Genomic DNA, 9,005 nt, shown 5'->3' with positions numbered 1-9,005 from the left:
CGCCCTGGGGCTAGAATCGGGCACAGAAAGCAGACTCCGGAGCCAGCACTGCGTGTGCTGCCTGAGTGCCTGGCTGAAAAACTCACCTCTGCAGGACAGAAGCGTATCTTCAGGGACTTTTGAACCTTTGTCAGAGGTTCCCCTGACAAAGCTGGCGGGTGGGTGGGGCAGAAAGAAACCTCTCTGGCTGGGATCTACTCCAGGTGGAACCTGCTGGAAGATAGATCCCCATCAAGCCCACCTGCTCCTGCCCAGGACTGGTCTCCAGTCTCTCCCTGGCTCCTCTTCCGCCCACTGAGCCCACTCAGCCATCTCTCATGGGGTCACTGCCGAGGCCGACCGAGTAAACAGGTGAAGGATGCCCAGTGCAATCCCATCTATAGTGGAGGCCTAGTAAAGTGTGACTCCCTCTCCCTTACCAGGAATGTGAGCGATGCTGATTTCCTATGACATGTTGAACTTGAACTTGCAACTTGCAACCTAGAGACTTCCCGCTCCCCACCTGACCCCCGTGGAGGCAGCCTCACCTTAGTCCACCTTTACTGTGAGCACGTCCTAACTATCCCAGGGCTCACTTTTCAGGAGATAGCTGGGGGCTCTGGGAACATATTCTTTAGGACTCTCTGTGTCTCATTATGGACTTTCCTGGTGGTTCCACCTGCCAATGCAGGAGATGCAAGTTTGATCCCTTGGTCAGGAAGATCCCTTGAAGGGGAAACCTGTATTTCCCAACACTGCCACGGTGGGAAGTTTCATGGAAGGAAGGTCTGCTGGGGACAGCAGCAAATGAACTCAGGAGACAGGGGAGCCACAGGGAGAGACATGTACCCTGGAGGGCGAGGAAGCTGGGTCACCGGCCACCCAGCTAAACACAAAGGGGATGAAAGTGCTTGAGGCACAGGGTGAGGTGGCATTTCTGTTTTATTGGAAACAAGAGGAGCGAGGGTTTCCCGGTAGCCAGAGGGTGTCGCACCATCTTTCTGGCAGAGAGTGAAGGTTACCAGATGCGGGCAGGGAATAGCTCTGTACTTCCCAGCGGCCTTGCAGAGCTACTGAGTCATAAGCCAGAGAATAACTGAAATGACACAGACATTCACATTTGCTGTTGTTGAAAGACTGTCAAAGCAAGCTTCCTGGGCACAGCTCTGCAGCCCTTCTCAAGCTGGTCTAGGAATTGTTTATGAGTCCGGGTTTAACACACTGCCAGGAACCGTGCATCACAACTGGACTTCTCGGATATCCGCAGGAACCAAGGAGCCGGACGAGAGGGAGGGAGATAATCTGAGCAAGAAGGAGGTGGGAGCGGGAGCCAGCTCCCTCGGTGATTCCGGGTGACCCGCCCTTGTCCTCGCACTGCCCCGCAGACTTCTGCTGGCAGGACTTCATGTACTGCTGATATTTTTATCTCTGTGTTAAGTGGCACTTTACCTTTATTGTTCTGATTCCCCATCAACGTGGTTGCCATCTTCCCTTCCTGCCTCCATTCTTGCCCCTGAGAAAACACACCTGCTGCCTTTCCAATCTTGCTGGCAGGCTCGGGGCACAAAGGGGAGGGCAGGCAGTGGCCAGCAGGACCCCTGTCACGCAGCAGTGGGCTGTGCTGCGAAAGGGCAGGAGGAGCAGGTGGGCCCTTCAGGCTCCCGGCTGCTGTTAGTCTGTGTCCCTCCAGAGCAGCTCGCCAGGGCCCCGCCCAGGCGGTGTGCGCAGTCCTGGGTCACGTGCCTGTGTTCCATGCACAGACCGTCCAGGAGGGGAAAGGACCAGAAACAGCCTCCCTGCCCGACCCCCACCCCATGGACCGGGAAGCTGCTACCCACGTGAGAGCCCCTTGGCGCCCTCCAGCCAGCTGGTTGGCGGCCAGGCAGCACTGAATGTCCTTTGTTTCTTGCAGCGATGACTTCCCTCTTGGGGTCAATTATGCAGCCTAATAGCTGTTATTACTTCTGAACAAAGTGTGCCTCGCAGCCTCTGGCAGCTTAAAGGGCAGCCCTGCCCACCAGCACCCTGCCACCCTCCAAAGATGGCAGGGAGGGGAGTGGGGGTGGGGGGAGGGTGCCCCCAGCAGGTGGAAGTTGGTGGGTCGGTGACTTGGCTGGTCCTCTTGTGGTCACCACCCTGCCAGGGACGTGAGTTAGCAGAGGGCATTTGCTTGCTCAGGAGACCGGAACGGGAGGAGCCGGTGTGCTGGGGGGGACACTTAAAGGGGCTGATGTCTTTTGGACCTGCCTGGGAGGCCAGTTCAGAGCGTGAAGAGTAGGTGTGGGGCTTGATTTGCCCCTGGTGCCTCGCAAAAGAGAACCGAAATTCAAGGCGTGGCTCCTGGAAGCAGGATTTGGAGGAAAGCTTAGAGCTCACCTAGTCCTAATCTCTACTTTTCCTTGGGCTCCCTAGCTTTCATCTCTGATATGTCATGACTTCTGATGGACCCTTAAAGAGAGGTAAGCCCCACTCCCTGGGGGGTGGATGTTATAACGTGGTTCTCAGTGGTTACCCTCAACAGGTCACCTTCAACCAGGATGGTGAGCCCCGTGGGCAGGGGCTGTGCATACCCCATGGGGGCTTGTGCAGCACGCACGAGCTGACCCCAGGTGGTTATGGAGACAAATGAGAAAACCCAAGCCGACAGTGCAGAAATCTCATTCTGTCTTTTTGTTTCATAGACAGTTCTGGAATGTTTCACAGGCTGACAAGGGATGAATCTGAGCGCCACCTCCCCTAGTATATTTATTTATTTCATTTGTTTTTGGCTGTGCTGGGTCTTCATTGCTGTGCACGGGCTTTCTCTGGCTGCAGTGAGTGGGGGCTACTCTCTAGTTGTGGATGGGCCTAGTTGCCCTGTGGTGTGTGGGATCTTCCCAAACCAAGGATCAGACTTGTGTCCCTTGCATTGGCCAGTGGATTCTTTTTTTTTTTCTTTTTATAGGTAGTTTTATATTTTCATTTTTTAATACTTCATTTACTTTTATTTAATTTTTAAAATTTTATTTATTTTAATGGGAGGCTAATTACTTTACAATATTCTAGTGATTTTTGCCATACATTGATATGACTCAGCCATGGGTTTACATGTGTTCCTCATCCTGAGGCAAGTGGATTCTTAACCACCAGATAAGCAGGGAAGTCCTCTCCTTATATATTTGATGAAGGAATTTAAGAGGACCCCAAAGGAGGGCTGTGAAAGGAAGAGGTGGTGTGGATGGGTCCTGATTGCCGTAGGTTCTGCTGGGCCAGTGTGCATGTTCACAGTCGTCAGGTCAAATCCTCTGCTGGGGGAACTAGCTTCCCCTGATGGAATGTTCTGGGGTGAAGGACTTTGCTGCAGCTCTCCTTGGGGCTTATTTTCTTCCAAGGATGATGCAGACTTCTGGAGATCCCTGACAGGGGCTGGTGTGGGTACAGTTTTATTGTTGTTCAGTTGCTCAGTCGTGTCTGACTCGGCAACCCCATGGGCTGCAGCACGTTAGGCTTCCCTGTCCTTCACCATCTCCTGGAGTCTGCTCAAACTCATGTCCATTGAGGGTTTCCCCGATGGCATTAGTGGTAAAGAACCTGCCTGAGAATGCAGGAGACATAAGAGACACGGGTTCAATCCCTGGGTAGGAAGATACCCTGGAGGAGGGCATGGTAACCCACTCTAGTATTCTTGCCAGAAAGTCTCATGGACAGAGGAGCCTGGTGGGCTACAGTCTATGGGGTTGCAAAGAGTTGGACACAACTGAAGCGACGGAGCACTCATACATGTCCATTGAGTCGGTGATGTCATCAAACCAGTTCATCCTCTGTCGTCCCCTTCTTCTCCTGCCCACAAACTTTCCCAGCATCACGGTTTTTTTCCCATGAATTTTTTTCAGGGTTGTCAATAATGAGTTGTTTTAGTCTAAAAGAAAATATTAGCTTTTCTGTCTAATCCTTTTGCTTGGTTGCGGGGTTTTTATTCAGTTAGGCAGTACAAGTCTTTTTGCTAGCATACACCTCTTAACTGTTTGGCTACAGCTCAGTTCAGGGTGAGGGGCTCAGGTGACGACACCTGTGTTTGGCCCCACACTTTCAAGCAGCGACCACTGGGCTGCTCTTCCCCACCATCATAAGTTGTAAACGTCGCCCACCACCAGGCTCTCTGGCTGTGCCCCTGCTGAGCCATGGTCCTGTTAATGAAGCTCAGCAGAGTAAAAAATAGCTGCCATGCCTGCCAGTTCTTAGCTTCTGAAAGTGTGTGTTTATGCTCACACAGTTCATCTCAGAGACACATATGGGACAGGGTGAAGGGCTTAAATCGGGGGACAGATTTTTTTTTTTTTCGTTTCTAAATTCAGATTCTCTAGGGTGAAGAACTGAAGGTGAGGAGGATGGAGAGAGTCTGAGGTCCAAGACCGGCATGCAGCCCATAGAGTCACATGAACCTGTGTGGCCTGATGCTCTGCTCTCCCCATCCTGCAGTTCTGAACATCCTTGAGCGAGCCCCGCACTCTCACTTGGCACCGTGTGTGCATGTGGGGGCCTGTAGTGTCCCTGTGAGCAGGTCTGTTTTCTCATGGCCACATGGAGACCTTCTGGGTGCTGTACCCTCCTCCCAGGTCCACGTGGTCGGTGGCGGTTCTTCACTTAGTCTGGGTGGGGTTCTGTTCCTGGGGTGGTCTTCCTGGTTATATCTGGGCCTGGCCTTTCGTGGGTCTCTCTGGTGCTAACCAAGCCCCTGGGCTGGTCCAGAAAGGCCCCTCTGCCCATCTGGCCTCCACACTGGACCCTCTCTGGCGTATCTATATTCTCATGGGTGCTCTCCCTCTGTTGTGTCTATGTGGTTCCTCAAAGGACCAACTCAACTCTCTGTTGGCCCTGGCGAGTGTCATTTCCCCTCGCCAGCAAATGGTGGCTAAAAATCCTGCTCCATCTGTTGGAGGAAGGGATGTGGTCACTGGGTGGCTCTTGTGCAGCCCCGAGACAGAGTTCCATGGTCCAAGGGGACCCCCCCACGCTGATCTACCTGAAATCATATCATTTCTGCCTGCAACATGGTTTGTCCTTCAGAGCCCACCTGCTTGGGCATTTTCTCTTTTCCGCAGGGCTGCTGTCCTGAATGAGTAATTCCTGCAGCCCAGTTGATAGGGCTGGAGACTCAATGGTGGGCAGTCGCTTCAGTCGTGTCTTGACTCTGTGTGACCTTGTAGCCCGCCAGGCTTCTCTGTCCATGAAATTCTCCAGGCAAGAATACTGGAGAGGGTTGCCATTTCCTTCTCTAGGGAATCTTCCCGAACCAGGGATTGAACTCATGTCTCTTACATCTCCCGCATTGGCAGGTGGGATCTTTACCACTAGTGCCACCTGGGAAGCCAGAATGGCCTGAAATTCCCACAAGACTCTATGGTTGAATGTTCATTGGGGCTGCCACTCCCAGAGCTTGCTCATATTTCTCCCAAAATCAGGAAACACTGCACTCAGGCAAGTATGAAACAGCCTGTAGAGACAGGGCATGACTTACTGGCCAATAGAAACATTCTGAGAAGTGGGAGAAGTGGCCCTTATGTTGCAACTCTGACTCAGGTTCTGACATCAGCCTGCAAGATGCCAGAGAGAAATAGAGCTTTGACCAGGATCAACCGCAGAGCTTGGAAACCTGAAAGGGAAACTGTCCTCCTTCCCGTTGCCTCTAGGAGAGGGCAGGATGCCCAGGGGTGCCCAGATGCTGCCAGGCCTGACCTGCAGTAATGTATTGTCCCATAGTGTAAAGAGAGAATGGGTGTGGGTAGTGGTGGGGTGAGAGTGCAGTCTTGGGGCTTCAACTACAGTGCCTCTGGGTTCTGTTATTCACTCAGCATGTTTTACACACCTACTGTGTGTCAGGTGCTGTTTTAAAAGTTATAGGCCCACAGAGGGCAGATCTGGCCCTGGGAGGGGTGGACGTGTGAGGCAAAGAATCACATGTTAAGTGATGACAGAAGTAAGCACAAGGTTACAAAGTGTGATGAGTCCCTGTAGGGCAAGAAGCACTTGCTAAAGAGGGAACATTGCGCGTAGAGCTGAAGGACTAGTCGGAGGGACGTAGCTGATGTGTGTGTGTACACACCAGTTTATCCCAGATGGAAGGAACAGCATGTGCAAAGGCCCTGGGGCAGGAGACTCCTGGCCTATTCAGGGAACTGATGGAGGGTCAGGTGGAAATAACCTGGTGCTGATGTGGGGCCACCAAGAGGAATTTACTTTAAATAAAGGGTCCATGGGACAATTTGCTTTCCCAGAGTATGTTTGCTTACATGTGTGTGTGTGTGTGTGTGTGTGTACACAGGTGGCAAGGCAAAGAAGGAAGCAGAGGCCATGAACAGAAGGAACTGGGAAGCCCCTGGTACCCAGATGGACACCTTGTAGGTGAGTAAAGCTGTGATCTCATAGTCATCATGGTGGGGACCTGGTACACCATACGAGTGGGTCACACCAGTCACAGGCAGCCTAGGGGCAGGGGTAAGACGGGGGTGGAGGGTCTTCTCCCCCAAAGGAGGGAGATCAAATCTTTCCTGACATTTCCAAAGGGTTAATTGCTATCAGTGGGGAACTCTGGGATTAGAAGAGAAAGTGGTGGGGGGCATCTTTGTTATCCTTTTTTGCTGAAAAAGGAGGGGAAGTGACATTCCAGGAGCACCTACAGGGATCAGGCATGGTCCCCATGCTTTATCTCACCAACCTCATGAGAAGGAGACCCTTAATACCCTCAGTCAGCCAACATCACTGAAGGGAGGCAGGCTATGGCCTAGGGCGTCCTGGGCTGTGTCTTCCTCTGAAGCCTGTTTGCCAGCTGGCTTTGCTCTAGGAGGCCCTGCCATCACAAGTCCCTTCCCTCCCCTCATCCTCCTGCAGTCCCAGCCCAGGGCAAGCTCCTTGTCCATTTGTTGTGCTTCCCAGAGGAGGCTAGGTCTCTGGCTTTGTCCTTTATTGCCCTGAGCTCCCCCAGGTCCAGCCCAGAACTCCCCATACCTGCAGCCTCAGGTTTCTCCTCTCATCCCTCTGGAGAGCTTAGTGACCTCAGGGTCCATTGAGTCGGTGATGTCATCAAACCAGTTCATCCTCTGTCGTCCCCTTCTTCTCCTGCCCACAAACTTTCCCAGCATCACGGTTTTTTTCCCATGGTGGGAAAAGGTTTTTTTCCCATGGTGGGAAAAGTCTAGACCCAGAGGCTAGGTCTCTGGCTTTGTCCTTTATTGCCCTGAGCTCCCCCAGGCCCAGCCCAGAACTCTCCATACCTGCAGCCTCAGGTTTCTCTTCTCATCCTTCTGCTGGGGCTTGGAGAGCTTAGTGACCCTGAGGTGGGAGGAGAGACATCTGTGTGATGGGCTAGGTCCAGGGAGCTGTGGGTCCTGGGGGTGTGGGGGATGGGGTGCAGGAGACAGGAGATGGAAATGTGGAGGATGGGGGTGTGGGTCCTGGGAGATGTGGGAGCATGGGAGTGTGGAGATCTGGGAAGTGGGTGCCTGGGAGTGTGAAGGTTGGGAGTGTGGGGCATGGGAGTTTGGGGACCTGGAGGTGTGAGGGTTGTGGGTGCCTGGGAGTATGAGGGTTGGGAGGGTAGGAGATGGGAGTGTAGGTGCCAGGACTTCTGTGTCAGGGAAACTTGGGTTCTCTGCTGCCTTGATCAACAGCAGGATAAGCTCCCCAATCAGGCTTTCTCATTTGTGCCACTTATTCTAAGAACCGTGTGCTGACCCTGCAGTCTCTGCCATGCAGACTTGGCACGGAGCAGACTGTCTCTAGGAGCCTCCTTTCTGCCCTTCCTTCCACCATTGACCATCCCCATGCTCCACCAGAGCTCGGCTGTCCGTGGGGCCCCCAGGAGCCCAGGGCGGGGCTGACCTGGGCCAGGTGGTGGTCCCAGGCACCCACATGCTGATCCATTCCTGTGACCATACAGAATCCCCAAGAGGTCTCAGCAGCTTTCTTTGGGAGCGGAATGTTCCCAGGGGTCTAGTTTGCCCCATTCAGGCAGTTTCTTTCTGGAAAACTCAGAAATTTGCCAGAAATAGGAAACGCACCCCTGGGACTAGTTGGACCCAGATGGAGTGTTCCTGGAGCCCAGAATCCACTGTGGATTATTACGACTGGGAAGAAGGAACCCTGGCACCCACTGTGGGCACTGAGCTGCCTGCCTCCAGAATCGGAGTTGCAGGCCCCAGGCCGGCAGCCAACCATTTTTTTCACTGATGACTCTTTTATCTTCCTTAAAATGACCCCCACAATACCTCCTCACCCTGCTGTGAGTGTGGCTCGACTCCTGTTTGTGCTATCTCTGTTCCCAGCACTGGAGAAACCAAAGATCATCTAGTAAATATAGAAGATTTCATCCCAGAAAGCCATCTTTTGAAATCAACTTCTGTTTATTGACCCTGATTCATCATTTAATAGGTCTGCAGGAGGAGAAAGGGGTGACAGAGGATGAGACGCTTGGATGGTATCACTGACTCAATGGACATGAGTTTGACCAAACTCCGGGAGATGGTGAAGTTCAGAGAAGCCTGGCCTGCTGCGGTCCCTGGGGGTCGCAAAGAGTCGGACATGACTTAGTGACTGAACAACAATAAATACAGTCTGAATCCCTTACTTCTGCTGCTCATGAGCCCGCTGCTCTGGGGTCAGCTTCTCTGCTCAAAGGCATAGGTATGCAGGAGCTCTTCTGCTAGGCGAGTGTTCCCAAGCTGCTTTCTCTGAAGCAGCAGCTTCCCTTTGAACTTGGCCGACAGCACAAGAAGCTGGACAGGAGATGGCTGGGAGTCACGTCCTCCACTTTCACTTGCTTTGCTCCGGGTTCCACTGCTGTTTCTCCTAGTGGTACTTGCTGCTGGGTTCCACCGTGACAGCCCGGTGGGGAAGGAACCGCAGCTCGGACCCTGCCTCCTGAAGTCAGTTCCCAAAAGACAACCTCCCTGCCTGTTCAGAAGGGGCCACGTGCCCCTAAGGGACAGTTAATACAAAATTTACTCTTCGAACCCCCCCTTTTCTGTTTATAATAACACTCTTCAAAGCCA

At 52.9% G+C, this 9,005-nt stretch overlaps 1 long non-coding RNA gene across 1 annotated transcript; it reads left to right on the top strand.

Annotated features, from left to right (window-relative positions):
• Positions 1-1,846: 1,846 nt before the first annotated feature.
• LOC122431881 lies at positions 1,847-8,436 on the top strand. The gene is made up of 3 exons (XR_006266659.1): positions 1,847-2,438; positions 6,281-6,360; positions 8,386-8,436. It is a non-coding gene; the product is annotated as an uncharacterized LOC122431881 (long non-coding RNA).
• Positions 8,437-9,005: the final 569 nt, after the last annotated feature.

Source organism: Cervus canadensis, chromosome 30 (assembly GCF_019320065.1).
Source record: "Cervus canadensis isolate Bull #8, Minnesota chromosome 30, ASM1932006v1, whole genome shotgun sequence".
Classification (NCBI taxonomy): domain Eukaryota; kingdom Metazoa; phylum Chordata; class Mammalia; order Artiodactyla; family Cervidae; genus Cervus; species Cervus canadensis.
The sequence above is the reverse complement of the archived record's forward strand: the minus strand, read 5'-3'. Positions and strand labels throughout refer to the sequence as shown.